This window comes from Somniosus microcephalus, chromosome 9 (assembly GCF_052327205.1).
Source record: "Somniosus microcephalus isolate GS21.2 chromosome 9, FLI_Smic_1.0, whole genome shotgun sequence".
Lineage (NCBI taxonomy): Eukaryota > Metazoa > Chordata > Chondrichthyes > Squaliformes > Somniosidae > Somniosus > Somniosus microcephalus.
In genome coordinates, this window is record NC_140995.1 from 106,291,017 (window position 1) to 106,311,160 (window position 20,144).

Consider the following 20,144-nt stretch of genomic DNA (forward strand, 5'->3'; position numbering starts at 1 on the left):
CAAACCTCGGCGGGTCCATGGCGGGCAACGTCTGTGGCGTGTGGGGACCTCGCATCTGTGTCGATTTCGGCCTCCCAACAAGATTTTGCATTGATTGGGCTTCTTAAGCCCACCCTGCGAGCTTCCCGGCCAGTTAATAGGAAGCGGGTCTGATGATGTCCAACATTTGATGATGCATCATCAGCCGGTTTCCTTAAAGGAGCCATGTCCAAATTGATTTTGGCAGTTCTGCTGTCAGTGTTCTACAGCATTGAGGTGCTGCAAACACTGACAAGCACCGCACAGAGGTGCACAGCTGCATCCAGGCTCTCCCATGACTCCCTCCATATGCTTATGGAGGGAGTCACAGCATGCAGGGAGGTTCTCTTCCCTTCCAATGGGCAGAAGACACTTCCCCAGGAGATCAACGCAGCCTGATTGCCCATTGCACAGGAGGACACAAGCAGGGATGCCATCAGGAGGACCAGGCTGTGCAAACCTTTCAATGATCTCAGTAGATCATGAAACGTTACTGCAAAGCCACACTCAACTCATCCTCCTGTGCCACTCATCACGTCCCCAACACTCTGCCTTTCCTACCCTACTCCTACAAAGCTTTACTCACACCAACTTACCTTGCACCTCCACCCATCCGTCTCTATCTACATTATCACTTCTCCATCTCATTAGCTACCCCGCACACTCATCCTCATCCTAGACCAATCATACCAACTAACAACACAGGGAAGGCACTTGGGTGCTTTAGCCAATGTTCGTGTAAACTTTCTGTTATTCTGTTGTCAAGCATTGAAATCCTTAGGGGGAAAAATTGAGTCGCGCCACATTTGGGACGCTAACTTCGCCACGACACTACTTTTAGCGCCCCGAAAAAATTAGCACCCCCATGGCCGAAATTGAGTGGTAGCGCCCCAAGAGGGAAGCGGGGTGCTACTGGAAGCACGCCGCCTCCCTCTTGGGACGCCGTGAGGGAATATCGCGACGCTATGTGCCACGGTATTGCAGGCCTGCCTCGCCTTCTTAAAGGGGAGGGGCCTTGCGCAGCGCGACCCGGGGTCCAGCTGGGCCACCGGGATCGGACTGCCGGCAGAAGAGCCCGGCACTCAAGAGAAGTGCCGGGCTCATGGAGCATAGCCAGCACTCCACGGGGGGGGTTGCTCAGGAGGCCTGGGATGGCAGCGGAGGCAGGTGCTGGCAGGTGGCCAGCAACAAAAATGGCTGCCCGGCACCTCGCCTTTAAATAGCGCCGCCCCGGCTGCAGGTAGGCCCCCCTGACCCCGTTGGACATAGCGTCCGGTGGTAAGTCAGGGGGCGCTACTGAAGATCACGGCCGGGGCACGAGCGGGGCGCTGCGCACAGCGATGACAGGAGGTGCAAAGCAACCAAATTTTTCCCCCTTATTGTCACCACCTTGCCTTCTTGGACAGATTTGTGTGCACCTTTGAAAGTGTCTTAGTGAGCTCCAGTGAATCGTGAGACATAACATCCCCCCCCCCAAACCGCCGCCCACCAATGCTGATGAGTGTGAAAGGAATGGCTTGGACATTGTAGGGATGCTTTATGGTGCTGGTGTGGGGTGGTGCCAACTTGGTGCATCATGTGGCAGCCAGGGTGTACAGTGTTAAGTGAAGCAAATCTGGCCATGGTGAGGCCATCCCTGGCGTCCCGGGCAGCAATGTGCACAGGTGATGATGCCCTGTGCAGCATCAGTTGATTGCGGAGAAGGTTGGTGTGGATTATTGGTGCTGCTGATGTGTCTGGTGATGCTGGTGTCGGGGCTGATCGTGTTGGGATTCTGAGGACCAAGGTGAGATTTTTTTCAAGGGCAACAATGCTGATGGAATAGATGGCAGGTGAGGTTGAGAGGACAGAAGTAATTTAGATGAGGAAAGACGGGAGGAAGCTCAAGTGGAGCATAAATGCCGTCATCGACTGGTCGGGCCGAATGGCCTCTTTCTGTGCCGTATATCCTATGTAATCCTATCCTATGTAATACGACTGAAGATAGGTTTATCACAAAAAATAAGCATTTTTAATCAGTGTCAATCCACCATTTGTGAGTAGCCTGATTTTAAATTACTGAAAATGTCTTTAAAAACATACACAGAACCATTTTCAAGTTATATTGAGGTACAGTAGTCAGTTTCATAGTAAATTTTTTAAAAATTCCATTCAGAAGCTTTTAAAACATGTCTATTAGTGTCCTTGCACCCAAAAGAACCAGCTTAATTTTTAGAGCCACCTCGAAGGCCTGCAAACGCGCACAATTAGCGGAAATTCCCAATGATGATTACTTTATCCTGGGGGCGTGGTCAGATTTGGGGCCGGCTTCTAGCGTGATGTCTTTTAAACTAGCACAAAAGATCACGGAAACTCAATTTGCGCTGAACATAATTTGTGCTTAAAATTCCGCAATCTCTTGTGCGGGTTACGCCTACCTCCGAGCAAATTGCGCCGAAAAAAACAGCACAACCAAGTGGAAACTCCAGGCCAGTATATGAAATGAAGGAAGCCAGCCTCTGTGCAGTGTAATACTGTTGGGGATAAGGAAGGGAGGGTTTCTTTCGGACATGTGGTTTCTGCAAAACCTAGTTTGTCATGGTGATGAGTGTTATTTGGCTGAAAGGAAATTAATGTTTACTTGGTAATTGAGATAAAGCATTTAATGCTGATAGGAATGATAAGATTGAGAAGTGCTTTGATATTTTGGGGCAATTTCAGAATGATCGCACAGTACTTAACAGAGCTAGGTGAAATGATTGCAGAGTGAAATGATTGCAAATAATTCCTTAGGCAGGACTACATCTCACTGGAACAAGATTTTTGTCTTGGCTGTACTGTAGGGCTTGTAAAGGTTAGCTGGTTATTGCCTAACTTTTCTTGTCGATATTATGGACCTCTGCCCTTGAACACTTGATTTTTTTGTCATTGCCGTGGACATCCTGAAAGCCTTTGTCAAGGTCTGTCACTATACAATTTTAAACAAATTACTAACATATGGGCCGCGATTTCCCCTACCTTGGCGGGTCCGTGGCAGGCGACATCAGTGGCGGGTCCCGACCCCGCAGCTGGCTCCAGCCCGCTTTGTAGAATGAGTTTCCCCTGATGGGGCTTGTTAAGCCCGCCCAGCGCATTTCCTGGCCAATTAATAGGAAGCAGGTCTGATGACGTGATTTGATGACACGTCATCAGCTGGTTTCCTTAAAGGGACCACGCGCAAATTGATTTTGACAGTTGTGCTGTCAGTGTTCTACATATATGCTTATGGAGGGAGTCACAGCATGCAGGGAGGTCCTCTTTCCTTCCAATGGGTGAAAGAGACCTCCCCAGGAGACCAATACAGCCTAGTTGCACATTGTACAGGAGGACACAAGGAGGGATGTCGTCAGGAGGACCAGGCTGCAGTGGCGCAAATCTTTCAATGATCTCAGTAGATCACGAAACATTATTGCAAAACCACACTCAACCTCATCCTGCTGTGTCACTCAACACATCACCCTCGCTCTGCCTTCCCTACCCTACTCCCGCACATCCTTATTCACACCAACTTACTTTGCACCTCCACCTATCCCTCTCTATCTACATTATCACTTCCGTTGGAAGTGGCTTAATGAGTTCCAGTGAATGGTGAGACATAACGGTATCCCCCTGCAATGGTGATGAGTGTGAAAGGAATGGCTTGGGCATTGTAGGAATGCTTTATGGTGCTAGTGTGGGGTGGTGCCAACCTGGCGCATCATGTGGCAGCCAGGTTGTACAGCGTCAAGTGAAGTAAATCTGGCCATGGTGAGGCCATCCCTGGTGTCCCGGACAGCATTGTGGTCGGGTGCTGATGCCCTTTGTCCTGTGCAGCATCAGTTGATTGCAGAGAAGGTTGGTGTTGTTGTTGGTGTTGCTGGTGTGCCTGGTGCTGCTGGTGCTGGGGCTGATTGTAGTGGGATTCTGAGGACCAAGGTGAGATAGTTTCAAGGGCACCGATGCTGATGTAATAGATGGCAGGTGAACTTGAGATGACAGAAATGATCTGTCAATGGTGAGAGAGGTTGTTCCAATGAGGTGACACTGGATTATTCCAAATACTTGCAACCTGCATAAAGCTCAATCTGACTTCCAAATGCAGCAAGCAACAGCTTCTGAGCAGTGAACAGATGTGAGATGGGAGCTTTTCTAGCACATTTGCAGCTGTCAAACAATGAGATGATTCCATGGTCATACCACTCCCGACCTCCTTACCTGACGTGATCCCCGAGCAGCGTGGACCCCGTGGGCGACCTCGTAAAATATAAAGGTGAGCTCCAAATACTGATTAATGGGCTGTTAACAAGGTCATAATGACCTGAATTGCCTCCTCTGCCGCTGCGTGTCGGGTCTGTTCAGCTCTGACAGACCCGACATCTAGGAAAGGCCTGTGGTGGCGGGTTGACAGCGGAGTGCCGACCCGCTGTCAAAAAAAAATCCCACCCGACCTGCCACCAAATGCACCCGCTGACCCCCCGAAAAATTCTCCCCATAGTCTACCATAAAGTTTCGTCTGAAATTGCAGGAGTGCTCCACCCAACCCCACATGTAAAGAAAGCAGGGCGTCACTCCACCACCCACACCCCCATCGCTGCCGCTCTCCCCCCGATCACCATTGCTCCCCCAATCCCCCTTCCCACCAGCCTCCTATCTCCCTCCACAGCAGCCGATACCACTTCCCGACTTTTGCTCTCCCAACCCTCACTGCCATGCTAGCAGTGACCCAATCTTCATTTACTTTTTGCCGGCTGGTTGTTCGCGCTTGATGTTAATGAGGCCCAAGGCCCAATATTGGGGGCGCCTCGGGCCTCACTATTCATGTGCAGGGATCTTATCCTGTCCCGTCACCCCCCCCCCAACCCCATGTGCCCATACACATGAAGTACAAATTTCTGAGCACAACAGCTAAGGGAAGTGTTGAGATGGCTGTCAGGCCACCTGGTTGCAATTCCTGCAATTCCACCTACACCCTCTACTACTCAGAAGTGCTTCACAAAATGCTCTATTTTGCAACTCACTAACAGATCTTCCCACCCAGAGTGGATGGGCTAGATTTTTCTCTGTGGTGCTTGGGCATAAATTAATGCATGGAAAATTGAACATGTCCTGTTCCGGATATGCTATCCTCTCCAGCCTGTGTTCTTTTCTGTGCTTCACCCAGAAAGTGCTTTATGCCAAAGCTCTAAGGGGTGAATCTTGCCAATATATCTGTGCTGGTGCTTGCCACTATAGGATTGGGTGCTGTTGGGTGCTATGAGGAGGTACAGTAAGCTGAAAAATTAGCGCCCCCGCACTGGAACTTGAGTGGTTGTGCCCCAAAGGGGAAGCGGGGCGCTACTGGAAGCGCCCTGCATCCCTCTTGGGGCGCTGCGAGTCAATATTGCGGCGTTATGTGCCGCAGCGCCACACGCTGCAGCACGTCGTGCCGCGGTATTACAGGCCTTCCTCCCCTTCTTAAAGGGGAGGGGCCTTGTGCAGTGCAACCTGGGGCCCAGCTGGGCCCCCGGGGATCAGGAGTGCAGGCAAAAGAGCCCGGCACTCAAGAGAAGTGACGGGCTCTTGGAGCGCAGCCAGCACTCCGTGGGGTGGGGGGGCGCGTTTCAGGAGGTCTGGGACGGGAGCGCAGGCAGGTGCTGGCAGGTGGCCAGCAACAAAAATGGCTGCCCACACCTCGCCTTTAAATTGCGCCTCCCCGGCCACAGGTATGTCCCCCTGATCCCATCGGACATAGCGTCCGGCGGTAAGTCAGGGGGCGCTCCCGAAGATCGTGGCCAGGGCGTGAGCGGGGCGCTGTGCACGCCAATGACGTAATCGCCAGCGGCGCAGCGCCGCAGGGCGCTACCGGTTAGCGCCACCGCTAACCTCCCGTTGAATTTTGCAGGAGGCGTGGGCAGTGCCGCGCCCGGGCGCTAGTTGCGTTGCGTCCCGTTAGCGCCCTCTTAAGGCGCTAACGGGAGGCGCAACCAACTGAACTTTTCCCCCAAAGGATATTAACCTTGAGCTCGAGGGAGGCCTCCAAATTCTCCCTCCCCGCTTCCTCCATTGCCTTCTGCCCCCATAGCCTCAATGGCACTCTTCCCCTAAGGAGTCAGGGCTCACAGCATTAGTGATCTGCCTTTTATCTGCAGGTGCCGCCTCCTGTTATGTGAAGCCTTCTGCAAACATTGGAAAGAGAATTGTGAGAGAAAATTAGTTCTCCTAAAGCGCCCAGGACAATAGCCACCTTAGGTGAACATGCAGCTGTAAGGAACCTTGTGCTGTCGTTGTACATGGTGCTTGATACTTGACCCATTTAATGGCCAACACAGGTAGCACTGTAATATGGCAAAGTGGAACAGAAGAAAATGAGCGTGCCTGTGAATTTAAACTCTTCTCCACAGGACCCTTTTCCACAGGACCTCTATGGTTGAATAGGGCTACTCTGCGACCAGTCATTTTTTGTTGTAAAATCTGAATTGCAGTTTTAAGGACAGCCAGCATCCCTTTAAAAGCTGCTGGCAGTGGAATTCTAGCCCTCACAATATTGGCACATGTGTGCTATATGCTCTCGTTAAAATCTAGTAATGAGCTTATGTTATATTATTAGCCGAGGTTAGCTCAACGAGGCACAGACACTTAGAGAGCATGAGGAGTCGTTGCATCACGGTGCTGCACTGGGACTGCATTACTGCCACCTATAAGAATTTAAAGAATGTTTAAGGACATATCGCTGCTCAGTCTTCACTAGGAAAAGGGATTTGTCGTGGACGGTGTTCAGATTGACAGAATGCAACAAAATATCTTTGGTACTGATATCTTTATTAATTTGGTTTGAAATTCCACAACAATGGAACAGAGGAAGTATTTTGAGGTGGCTGCATTTTCAAATTGTATCTCTTATGGGGCACTGCAGCTTTAATATGCTGTGTGCTTGTGCTGCTAGTGAGTAGGCTTTTCAAGTGTGTACCAATTGATGGGCAACTCTTTGCTTTATCAAGAGAAAAGTGGACCAACAAAGCAATAACTCTCTAGCAAGCTGTAAGGTGATGGGGGCAATTTTAACTCCCTCCAGCGGAAACAGGGTAGTAGTAGAGTTAAAATCAAGGTGGTCGACTTACTGGCCCGTTCCCGCTCTGCCACCATTTTAAATCAGGCCTTTCGCAGGAGCCTCATTGAACTATGCAAATTCTGCTCCTGTACAAAATTGGTCCTATGATGTACATAGGACCCCAATGCAATTTTGACGGCCTACTGAGCAGAGCATGCACCTTAGACACTCTGCTTAGTAAAACCTGGCGGTCAAGAGCAAGAGGCCCTAAAAAGGTAAGCATAAAATTATTTTTGTAGAGCCAGGAGGAGCGGGAGTGCACCTCCGGGCTCCACAAGAATAATGTGGGTCATTGCTTCCTCAAGCTTCCCCGCTCTGCGATCACCCTTCCCCCCACCTGGGACCTATTTTTCTGCTAGCTGGATTGGCCTGATATTATACCGGCCTAGAGCCAGCGAGATGCAATGGGTGTCCATTCGGGGCATGTAGCGCTTCAGAGGCACGTTAATGAGGCCTGGCCCTCAATGGACCTGGCCTCCGACCAGAGGGATTGGGCGGCCAGCCCATGTACTCTGTGGGTTGGCTGCCCGATAGTCAAAATCGTCCCTTATATGTTTTAGTTCTTTGGTCATGGATGCCTTTAAAGCCGTGGTTGTAGCAGATTGCCAGACATATGGATGCTTATATTTGTAGACTAGCATGAGGACTTTGATAAGCTGTCAGAGGTATTTTAAGATGCCTCACAGCTTGTTAGAAGGAAACATCTTATGGCAATACTTTTGTCTTTTCAGAAAGCAAGATATATTCTCATGAATATAGTAATTTAATCAGTTGGCAATAGGATAATGACTGTGTGCTTCTCTGAACAGCTAGAAGGAAGCAAGATTTTTTTTGTTAACAATGAGCCAAAGCAGCATAGCCTTTTTGCAAAGAAATTGTCACCATTTTTAAGAGGAAAATAACATCCCAATAGACATTTTGTATCATCTGCAATTAATTTAGTTTATAATTAAGCTCAACATTTGGTCTTTAATAAACTACATAAATAAATAAACAAGTAAGGTAGTACCACATCGTGAAATTTGAAACCAACTTCATTAAGGTCATCAGAAGATATAACTGCAGTCACACCAGTTTTCTGTCCTCCACTCTTGGATACCATCTGTCCCCGCACATTGTAAAAGGCATTACATGACACAGCTGTTTTACTTAACTCTGAAACTTTGGAGCATCAAGCTCATATTGGCAAACTGCAGAGCATGACCCCCATGATTTTACATCCATTAATTTTACTTGGATCTGCAATGGAAACAAGGGGAGAATTTTAACCAGCCCCCCGCCCCTGTCCCTCACCCAGGACAGGCGGGGCAGGGGTTAAGTTCTTAAAAATGGAAAACCTGACCCCAACCTGCCATGAACGTGCTTCTATCCAGTTTAACCAGGGTGGGTTAGGGCCAGGCAAGTAATCTGCTCTAGAGAGGCGGGTCAGTAATTTAAATATGTTAATGAGGTGGCATGCCTCAGATTTTAGCAGCCATTCGGATTTAACGGTTGTGGGCCGGGCTGGGATACCTGACAGCTGAAGGGAGGCAAGAACTGCTGGCTGTAGCAGGTAAGTACTTTTCCAGCACTGCTTGTAGGCCAGGAGGAGCAGGAGTGCTCCCCCACTGCCCACCCCCGGCCCCTCAAGCGAACCTTCTGCTGCGATCTATCCCTCCCTGTGATCCGATGCCGACCGACGATCGCCTCCCTCCCCCCACTCCAGTCCCCGGCTGCAGCCTTCTACCGCAGGCTTTCCCACTGGCTAGACTTTCAATCTGGTCAGCTACCAGGCGTGAAACAGAGAAATAAAATTCAAATGTGGTCCTGTCATTAAATTTGGCAGGACCTCCGCATTACCCGCATTTCCGGGTTTCCCAGCAGCTAAAAGTCGCACCTGCCCCCTCCCCACCTCCCCATAAATATTGGCGCTGTGCATTCAGAAAATAGGCCTGCTTGTTGCCATTTGTAAGTTTCAGCGCACTGTCACTCTGAACCCCAGCCAAAAACAAATCCCTCCTTCTACAGTAGGCTGAAGATCAGTGACATCTTGGCCTTTTTTTAATATTGTATAAAATAATGTAATCTCTTGTTCCTAAGTTAACTTCTGTTTTTCATCGATAAATCAAAAGTGCAAAGCTTGAGTGTGCATAGCTTAAGTTGTTTATCAATGCCACCTGAATCTCTGAGCTACATTGCTACTTTGAAACACTCCTGTATGTTATTCAATACCATATGCATATAAGAATTTTAAAAATATAGCTCAATGTGCAAGAGTATTGTTTAGTGTTTTATTGACCTTATACCTAGCAAAGTTCCCAAGTTTGATCTGTGGGCTTTACTGAGGTGACTGATCCCAGCTGGTTCAGTGATGGAAATGCTATAATTAACAACATTGCCCCAGGAAAAAGTCAACCAGGATTCCCACGTCTGATGACTGCTCAGTGATCCGTACTGAAAAGTACATTTGTGCGGGTGTTGTGTGAGGACAGAATTCGGCTCAGTAATAATGGTTGGATGGTCAAGTGATCTGCTGGGGCTCACTGTCTGGCCCTGTATATGAAGAATAGATGAGGCACTGGTGGACTGCTGCTCATGGAACTGTACTTCCATTGAGTGATTGCATGCAGGAGAAGATGAAAGGTGGAAGAGGAATTGAGAAAAAAAATGGAAACATTTATCATTTTATAAATCTCATCAGCAAAATTGCTGGGTGACGAACACCCAAGATTGTACCATAGGAGTTCATAAGCAGGTAATATGGACTTTTACTTTAATGAATGTTGTATAACATGTAAATACAGAAAGACACATTGGGGGCGGATGGGTGGGTCGGAAGTAAAAAAATGTTTAAATCTCAAACCCGACCCAAACCTGCCCGCATCCGGTTTTAACGGGGGTGGGCACGGGGGCGGACAACCAATCCAATCTCAGAAGTCGGGTCGGTCAGTGAAAGCTTTTAAGGAGGCTGATTCCCCCTCACCCCCGCGATCTCAGAGTGCTCCCCCCCCCCATCTTCGACTCCCCACGTGATCTCCACCACCTCCCCCCGCGATCTCTGCCTGCCCCCCCCCCCGGCGATCTCCCATTCCCACCCCCGATCTCCAACTCTCCCCCCACCCCGATCTCCGTCTCCCCCCACCCCCGATCTCCGTCTCCTCCCCCCCCAATCTCCAACTCCCCCCCACCCCGATCTCCGTCTTCCCCCCACCGCTCCTCCCTCACTCGCCCGATTTTCACTCCACCCCCCGTCCCCGTGGTCTCTGCTTATCTGGAATCCACTCCTCGGCTACTCGCCTGCCCGCCAGGCAGGCAACCTCTCAATCAGGCTGGTGGGCGGGAAACATGCTGAAAAAATGTAAAACACGTCCTGCTGTTAATTTCAGCAGGACACCCGTATCTCCGGGTTTCCCCTCCGGAAACCCACCTCCCCACCCCCACTCCCACTCTCTTCACAGCCCCGAGTAAATATCGTGGCCATTTTACCTCTATTTCCACCTCAAACCCTATTGCAGTGCACACTTCAGTCAAGAAGTGGGATCACGCAGTACATGAAACTTTCCATGACCGCTGTTGGTGCCATTTAATGGTCAGTGAAGGGCATAACTATTTTGAGGTGATGCAGGGAGTTTGTTTTTCCAATGTGAGTCACTGTTAGTAAAAATAGAACCCTGCACAAAACTGCTGTAGCATTTCTCATTTTTAGCTAAATCTGTTGACAAAAAAAATCTTTCTCCATCTTTCTAATATTTACTAGTTTGTTACCAAATAAGAAAGTATAAACCAATAGGGCTGAATTTCCTCACTCTTTCCAGCACTTTTAACAGCTTTGGAAATTTTTCCTGTGAGGAAACATGTGGGGAAGCTGGTTCCAGGATTTCTTGGAATCATCGAAATTTACGGCACAGAAGGAGGCTATTTGGCCCATTTTGTCTGTGCCAGTCAAAAAAGAGCTATCCGGCCTAATCCCACTTTCCAGCTCATGGTCCTTAGCCTTGCAGGTTCTGGCACTTTCTGCCTCTACCACCCTTTCAGGCAGTGCGTTCCAGACCCCCACCACCCTCTGGGTGAAAACATTTCTCCTCAACTCCTCTCTTATCCTTCTACCAATTACTTAAAATCTATGCCCCCTGATTATTGACCTCTCTGCTAAGGGAAATAGGTCCTTCCTAGCCATTCTATCTAGGCCCCTCATAATTTTATACACCTCAATCAAGTCTCCCCTCAGCCTCCTCTGTTCCAAAGAAAACAACCCCAGCCTATCCAAACTTTTCTCATAGCTACAATTCTCCAGTCCTGGCAACATCCTCCTAAATCTCCTCTGTACCCTCTTTAGTGCAATCACATCTTTCCTGTAATGTGGTGACCAGAACTGTATGCAGTATTCTAGCTGTGGTCTAACTAGTGTTTTATACAGTTCTAGCATAACCTCGCTGCTCTTATATTCTGTGCCTCGGCTAATAAAGGCAAGTATCCCGTATGCCTTCTTAACCACCTTATCTACCTGTCCTGCTACCTTCAGCGATCTGTGGACATGCACTCCGAGGTCCCTCTGGTCCTCTACGCTTCTCGGTATACTACCATTTATTGTGTATTCCCTTGCCTTGTTAACCCTCCCCAAATGCATCACCTCGGACTTCTTTGGATTGAATTCCATTTGCCACTTTTCTGCCCACCTGACCAGTCCATTGATATCTTCCTGTAGTCTACAGCTTTCTTCCTCACTATCAACCACACAGCCAATTTTTGTATCATCTGCAAACTTCTTAATCATGTCCCCTACATTGAAGTCTAAATCATTGATATATACCACAAAAAGCAAGGGACCTAGTACTGGGCTCTGTGGAACCCCACTGGAAACAGCCTTCCAGTCACAAAAACACCTGTCGACTATTACCCTTTGCTTCCTGCCACTGAGCCAATTTTGGACCCAACTTGCCACTTTCCCTTGGATCCCATGGGCATTTACATTTTTGACCAACCTGTCATGAGGGACCTTGTCAAGGGCCTTGCTAAAATCAAATGCATTACCCTCATCGACCCTCCTTATTACCTCCTCAAAAATTCAGTCAAGTTATTCAGACACGACCTTCCCTTTACAAATCCATGCTGACTGTCCTTGATTAATCTTTGACTTTCTAAATGACTATCAATACTGTCCCTCAGAATTTTTTCCAATAATTTTCCCACCATCGAAGTTAGGCTGATTGGCCTGTAATCCTTTCCCAGGATTCAAAGCATAAATTACTTCCGGAGGCAGAAAGATATCCAGTTGAATAAAAAGTAAAACGGTTTCTGCACCAGAACATTTCACGTTCTCCCAATGTATGGAGTATTTGAGAGATTTTCTCTACGTTTAGGAAAAGATCATGCTGCACTTTATTTTTTCATGGTCTCCCTTGAACCTGAGTTAGGTGCATTTGAAAAGTTCACTTTAGTACTAGTAACCTCACTAGGAAACAGCTTCCTCTAGCTGATTGGCCATCATCCCCTTTTTGGTTTCTTTTGCTGCATTAGCCATTCTGTGAATTTCTAAGACAACACATGACTTTGAAGTGCTGCTGTAGTCATGGAAGGCAATAAGACGCCGATTATACCATTTGTAAAATTACAACAAAAGCCTGCAGACACTCACTGAATAATGGAGTAGCTGTAATCCACAATTTATCTGCTGTACTGATGCCAACTGAAGAATAATTGCAATAAAACTACTAATTCATTGTGAATGAGATCTTTAATGTTTACAACTATCACAATTAGAATTTGAAGATAGTTCCAGTTGAAAGGAATACTCGGGGATAAAGCTTTAGTACGAGTACAGTGTCATAATATTAAAATACCCTCCATCCTTAAAATGGTCTCAAATAGAAGAGGAAACATCTCATTGTACTTCACATACAATAAATTTCTTTGACATGCAGATGACTGTTATAAAGGCAAACATGGCAGTTGCTATATGCGCAGCAAGGTCCCATGACTAGCAATTAGATCACTTCCCTGCCCTTCTTTGAATCGTGCCATGGGATCTTTTAACATTCAGCTGAACCACCTGAACAGGCAGGAAGAGCCTCAGTTTAACATCTCTTCTGAGAGTGCAGCACTCCCTTATTACATTACTGGAATGCCAACCTAGATTATGTGCTCAAGTCCTGAAATGGGATTTGAACCCACAGCTCTTCTGACTCTGGGTAAGAGTGCTACAAACTTTGCAAGCTGACATTCTAAATGTCAATAAAATTGAATAGATTTTTAAAATATATTATATCTAACTCATATTTCTGGCATTAATAGCCTTGAATACATTTTCGCCAGTCAGCAATGGGGCCTGTGAAATTCTTCATTAAGCTCCTCCTAAATTTCTTGGCCCCGTTCACTCATGAAACAAATTATGTATTAAAGGTTCATCTTTAAGTAATCTTTATATAGCATTTTTATTAAATGATTATATATAGCATTTTATTATATGAATAAATAATCAGATTTGCAGGTTAATTGAGTCAATGGGCTGGATTTTCTCAGCCCCGAGAAGGCGAGTATGGAGGCGCGACTGCCAAGAAAGTTGCAGAATTTGGGGACGGCTGGCAAACCCGCCCACATCCCGCCTCCATGCCCTTTTGCCAGGAGGCGGGAAGCCGTCCCGCCCCGGGTCCTGTCTCCTTGAGGCGGGAAAGGGATTAAATCCTATTTTACCTTCCCAAGTGCAGGCTTCCCGACCTCGGGGAACCCCGCCAGGGTGAAGGAGATGAGTAGGAGGTCTGCGGGGTCTGAAAGTGCAATGTAGAGGTGAGTGATGGGTGCAAGTGTGGAGTGGTAAGTATGTAAGGTGAGTGTAAAGTGTTAGAAAATGTTCACTTACCTTTGTTTCTGCCTCCAGCCTTCAGCCGCTGTGGAGCCGGAGTCCCCAACATCTTCATTGTAGATTTCACAGACTGGCTGTTGGATCCAACAGCCAGGTGCTTTCTGCAAAGTTGAAAGGTTTGATGAGTCCTGAACACAAGGACTCATCAAACTACAGGAAACTTTCTGGTATCCGGCACTGACGGGACCGAGCTGGTGCCGGTCGATCAACACTGCTGGAGAAACCAGCGCTAATGTTAAAACATACGGAGCTTCTGAGCTCCGTATCTAGCAACAAACCCTGTTGCTTAGCAACAGCTTCAAAACAGTCGGCGCAGCTTGCAAGCGTCTCTGTAGCTAAGCAACAGCTTCAGCTAGACGCTTGCAGAGCCAGGAATGGAGAAAAAAAGCAACGAAAAGTAAAAAAAGTTATCTGAACTGACTCCTGAATTTTGCCGGTGGATAGAGCATTCCGGAGATTTAACCTCCATTTAAACGAAAGTTTCCTGTACACAGAATGTCAGTGTTTGACAGCTGACATTTCTTCTTTCAACAAATCTTGACAGATGGCACGTCAGACGTTGACATGCTTTGCCACTGATTTCCCCCTAATTGGCCTGTTGAGCCCGCTGGGTGGGCTTAACAAGGTCAATCGGGAAAATCACACTGGTTGGCCAGAAGCTGATGGAGGCGGGATTGAAAGCCGGCAAGCAGCAGTCCTGCCTCCAAAAGCTTCCCATTGACAAAATCCAGCCCAATGAGTTTAATTAAGTACACAAGGATTTATGGCCAAGTTACTAATGTCTAGTTTAAAGCACCTTAGTTATCAAGATAGGCTAAAAGAGCTGGGACTCTAAACTTTAGAGAAGCGTAGACTTAAGGGTGATCTGATTGAGGTTTATAAGATGATGAAGGGAATAGATTGTGTAAGAGTTGACAGTTTGGGGGCGATTTTGCCAGCCCTGGGAAGGTGGGTATGGAGGCGGAATTGCCGGTAAAATGGCAGAATTTGAGGGCGGGTGCCCAACCCGCCTCCATGCCACCTTACCAGGAGGCGGGTAGCCATCCCATGCCGGGTCCCGTCTCCTTGGAGGCGGGAAGGATTAAAGTCTATTAACTGCCTGTTAACAGGCAGAAAATAGGATTATCCCCTTTTTGCCCTCACAAGTGCGGGATTCCCGAAGGCTCCAAAACCCGCCAGCTCAGTGAGGCGAGTAGAGGGTCTGCGGGGGTTGGGGGGGTGCAGAAGTGTGGTGTGAAGGTAAGTGATGGGTGCAAGTGTGATCTTGAATTCAAGACGTCATCAAACTAAAGCGAATGTCACTGTTTGACAGCTTCATAGAGCTGTCAAATGATGACAATTCATCTGTCAAAATTTTTTCACAGGTGAAACGTCATATGTTGACGGTCTCTGCAACCGGCTTTCCCTTAATTGGCCTGCTAAGCCCGCTAGGCAGGCTTAACAAGGTCAATCAAGGGAAAATAGCGTGGGTTGGCCATCTATTCATAAATGCGTTCAGGAAAGTTAGTGAAAAAAAGTATTTGCTTGTTAAGGCCTTGTGAAAGGCCAATCATAAATAATACATGCAAATTATATAGCCAAGGCAGTTATTGAAAATTGAACTCCATTAGTGAGCATCACCACAGCAGTGAAGGAGATTAAACGGTTCAAACAAACCCCTAAATTACCTGGAGAGGGGGAACCAGTGGGAGCTCCAGAACTTTTATTTATTTTTCAATTAATTTCCATATCCAGTGCAGAGCAGCTCTACACTCTGAACTGTTTTGAGCATTCAGTTGGGATCCCACCAACAGGAAGTGGACATTCACAGGGGAATAATTTGCAAGGCAGCATTTAAGCTGTTAGACTGGGTGAATGCTTACTGTAGATCTTGCTTGTTGCGGGGAGGCTTAAATAAGATAAAAATGAACATTCAAGGGACAGGAGACAAGGAAATGCAAACTCCATAACGGATGATAACCGAGACATTCGCAGATGTTTGCGCACAGACCTATTATTGGACGTAGGTTCAGTGTAACCACCTAACTCCTCATTTTCTGGTATTTTCTGAATTGTTTGCATGGTCCTCCTGCTGTAGTAGCATAAATGGTCAGTGTAATTTCCAAACCATCCATAAAACTAGATAAACATTTTTAATAGCAACAAATACACTTTTGGAAGGATGTGTACAGGTATGATGTCACAATGAATAATTCAATGCAATTTTGGAATCAGGGTTTAATATAGGTTTATTAACATAAGAAAATATTTGCATATGACTAAAAAGTGCACGTACAGCAGATGCATTTAACACTTGGCTTGTATTTCCTTGAGTAAAGAAGATTGAGGGGTGATTTGATCAAGGTGTTTAAAATGTTAAAAGGATTGGATAAGGTAGATACAGAGAATCTATTTCCTCTGATGGGGGAATCAAGAACGAGGGGACATAATCTTAAATTAGAGCTAGGCCATTTAGGAGGGAAATCTATTTAGGAGTGATGCCGCTTTCCTTTAAAGGAACGCTTTCACGTTCAACATTTTGTGCCAACATCACCTTTAAAACGAATAATTATTTTATGTAGCGTGAATTTGTGGGAATTTGGACGTGTATTGTTTGTCATGGGCGCACTCACATCTGACTCCTTTAAATAGGCAGCAGATGTGTGTCAGGAAATTCAGTGCCTCTTGAGTAAGTGACTCGGGCTGCTTGTTTAAAGGATCGTTGTGTCAACTTTGGCTCAGTGGTAACACTCTTGTAGCTGAGTCAGAAGGTTGTGGGGTCAGCCTCCACTCCAGAGACTTGAGCACATAATCTAGGCTGACACTTCAGTGCAGTACTGAGGAAGTGCCAGATGAGATGTCAAACTGAGGCTCCATCTGCTCTTGTGGACATGAAAGATACCATGGCACTATTCCAAAAGCAGGAAAGTTCTCCTGGTGTACTGGCCAATATCTGTCCCTCAACCAGCATCACTAAAACAGATTACCTGGTCATTTATCTTAATGCTGTTTTTGGGGCCTCACAGTGTGTTAATTGGCTGTTGTGTTTCTCTACATTACAACAGTGACTGCACTTTAAAAAAAAGTACTTCATCGATGGGAACCTGAGCATAGATTCAGAAGGGAGAGAAGGAAAGCTGGAAATGAAAGGCAGAAAATTAGTAAGTGAGTTTGGAAGGCAGAGGAAACAAAGGTTAAAAAATAGGCAACAAAGGAGTTTCGCAGTACTTACAGGTGCATACTTCAATGCAAGGAGTCTAGTGAATAAGGCAGATGAGCTGAGGGCAGAAATAGACACGTGGAAATATGATATCATAGCTATTCCTGAGACATGGCTTAAAGAAGGGCAGGAATGGCAGCTGAACATTCCTGGTTACAGGGTTTTTAGACGAGATAGAAAGGGGGATAAAAAAGGAGGAGGGGGTCGCAATATTGGTTAAAGAAACAATTACAGCTGTGAGGAGGGATGATATGTTAGAAGGATCATCAAATGAGGCCATATGAGCTGAACTGAAGATCAAAAAAGGGGCAATCACACTGCTGGGAGTGTACTGTAGATCCCCAAACAGTCAGAGGGAGATAGAAGAGGAAATATGTAGGCACATTTTTGTTAGAGACCTAAAGGTAACCTTAGTGTTGAGGCGGAAGACGTGGGTATGGTTCTTAATAAATACTTTGCGTCTGTCTTCACAAAAGAGAGGGACGATGCAGACATTGTAATTAAGGAGGAAGAGTGTGAAATATAGATGGGATAAACATAGTGAGAGAGGAAATTTTAAGGGGTTTAGCATCTTTGAAAGTAGATAAATTGCCAGGCCCAGATGAAATGCATCCCAGGCTGTTAAGAGAAGCAAGGTAGGAGGCTCTGACCATCATTTTCCAATCCTCTCTGGCTACAGGTGTGGTGGTGGAGGACTGCTAACATTGTACCGTTGTTTAGCAAGGGAGATACAGATAGACCGAGCAATTACAGGCCACTCAGTGGTGGGCAAATTATTGGAAAAAATTCTGAGGGACAGTATTAATCATCATTTAGAAAGGCACGGATTAACCAGTGACAGTCGGCATGAATTTATTAAGGGAAGGTCGTGTCTGACTAACTTTTTGAGGAGGTAACAAGGAGGGTTGATGAGGGTAGCGCGTTTTATGTAATTTACATGGATTTTAGCAAGGCTTTTGACAAGGTCCCACATGGCAAGTTGGTCAGAAAAGTAAAAGCCCTATGGTATCCCAGAGAAAGTGGCAAGTTGGATCCAAATTGGCTCAGTGGCAGGAAGCAAAGCCGTGTTTTTGTGACTGGAAGGCTGTTTCCATGGGGTTCTGCAGGGCTCAGTGTGAGGTCCCTTGCTTTTTTGTGGTATATATCAATGATTTAGACTTCAATGTAGGGGGCATGATTAAGAAGTTGGTAGATGATTTTAAAAAATGGCTGCATGGTTGATATTGAGGAAGAAAGCTGTAGACTGCAGGAAGATAGCAATAGACTGGTCAGGTGGGCAGGAAATTTCAAATTGACTTCAATAGGGAGAAGTGTGAGCTAATGCATTTGGGGAGGGCTAACAAGGCAAGGGAATCTATATATATAAACGGATACTTCTTTCTGTCTGTCTATCTGTCTGTCCTTCTGTCTGTCTGTCCTTCTGTCTGTCCTCACGTGTGCGTCTGTCCGGCTATGCGCTCGAAAGTTATAGAGCGTACCTACGCGTGCGTTACGTCAAAAGAAAGCTTACCTTTCCGAAACGGTGGTAAGCGTATTTACGTTTCGGCCGGACAAAAATCGCGCCCGCGGTATCCGAAAAACATTTAAAATTCCGCTCATTAGCATCTCATTATCCGCTCATTAGCGACAGAGTGACCTCGAGGTTGACCAATCGTACGCCGGGTTCCTGGCGCGTGCAGCCGGGCCCTCCTATGGTCGAGTGACGGGACGATTGACCAATCCTACGCTTTGGTGACCTGACGGTTGACCAATCGGTGCGTGTGTGGGCGGGCCTTATCGTTCTGAACCGAGGTGAGTCGCCGCCATCTTGATTCCAAACTTTTCTTTTCTTTTCCCGCTTTCTGCGTCTTTCAAAAAAACGTTGCTTTTAAAACACATAGGCCTAGAAATTCAGTGGCCTGCGCCACAGTTTGCGCCCAAAGAGGGCTTTTGCGCCACTGTGCAAACCTACTGCGATATTTAGCGGGGCGCTAATGGCGGCGTTAGCCATTAGCGCTGCGCCGCCACTGATGACATCATCGGTGTGTGCAGCGCCCCGCTATCGCCCCGCTGGCCATATTTGGTTGCTGCCGCCTCCTCCGCGCCGGCCGCAAACAGCGACCGGTACACGGGGGCCTACCTGTGCCGGTAGTGGGGCGAGTTAAGGTGGAGGTGCGGCCGGCCGCTTTTTCGGCGGCCGCCTGCCCGCACCTCTTTCCCCGGCCTCCTACACCACCCCCCCGCGGCATTGCCGGCTGTTTCCAGAGAGCCCGGCACTTCTCCTTGGTGCCGGGCTCATTTGCCGGCACTCGCGAGCGGGGATCGCGCTGTTGCAGGCACCTCCCCCTTAAGAATGAGAGGAAGGCCTGCAGTACCGCAGGCTGCCGTGCCGCAGCGGGTGGCGCTGCGGCACTTTACACGCCGATATTCAGTTTCAGCGCCCTAAGCGGGGCGCCGAAACCCTTGTTTAGCAGCCGGCTTCCACTTGGGGCGCTGAAACTGAATTTCCTGCTGGCGCAAGTGGCTCCGCGCGCAGCGGTAATTCCGGCGCCCAGGCGAGCTGGCCGCCCCTAACTGAATTTCTAGCCCATATTGTTTTTTAAAAAAGTTAATTACTTTCTAAATCTTTTATCTAATCTCATTAATTTTCCTACCTTTCCCCGTTTTTCCAGGTAGGCCTCGAAGCCTCGGCCTCTCCTCCGCACCCACGCCCGAGCTAGGCACCTCCCGGCCCCAGTCAACAAGCGGCCCCCGATCGCCGCCATCTTTGTGAAGGCTGGAGGGGCAGGCCTCAGCCGAGCGCCGCTACCTTAGTAAAGGGTGCGCGCGCAGCAGGAGCCGCTGAAACGTGGCGTCCTCTCTCTGTTCCCCGCTCGGCTCGGGTGGGGGGGGCGAGGCTCTCGGGAGTGCTGATCTCGGGCGTGGCTTGGAGAGCGGGAAAGGTTACCCCGGCAACCGGGCCCGCCGGCCGTCTCTCACAGCCGCAATCGGCGCTCTTCAAGCCAGCTCGGGAGGGCGGGGCCATG

At 47.8% G+C, this 20,144-nt stretch overlaps 1 protein-coding gene across 1 annotated transcript in view; it reads left to right on the forward strand.

The window, feature by feature from the left end:
- LOC147112573 (exostosin-1-like) overlaps window positions 1-20,144 on the forward strand; it is a 903,087-nt gene that overhangs the window by 338,188 nt on the left and 544,755 nt on the right. The window lies entirely within an intron of this gene.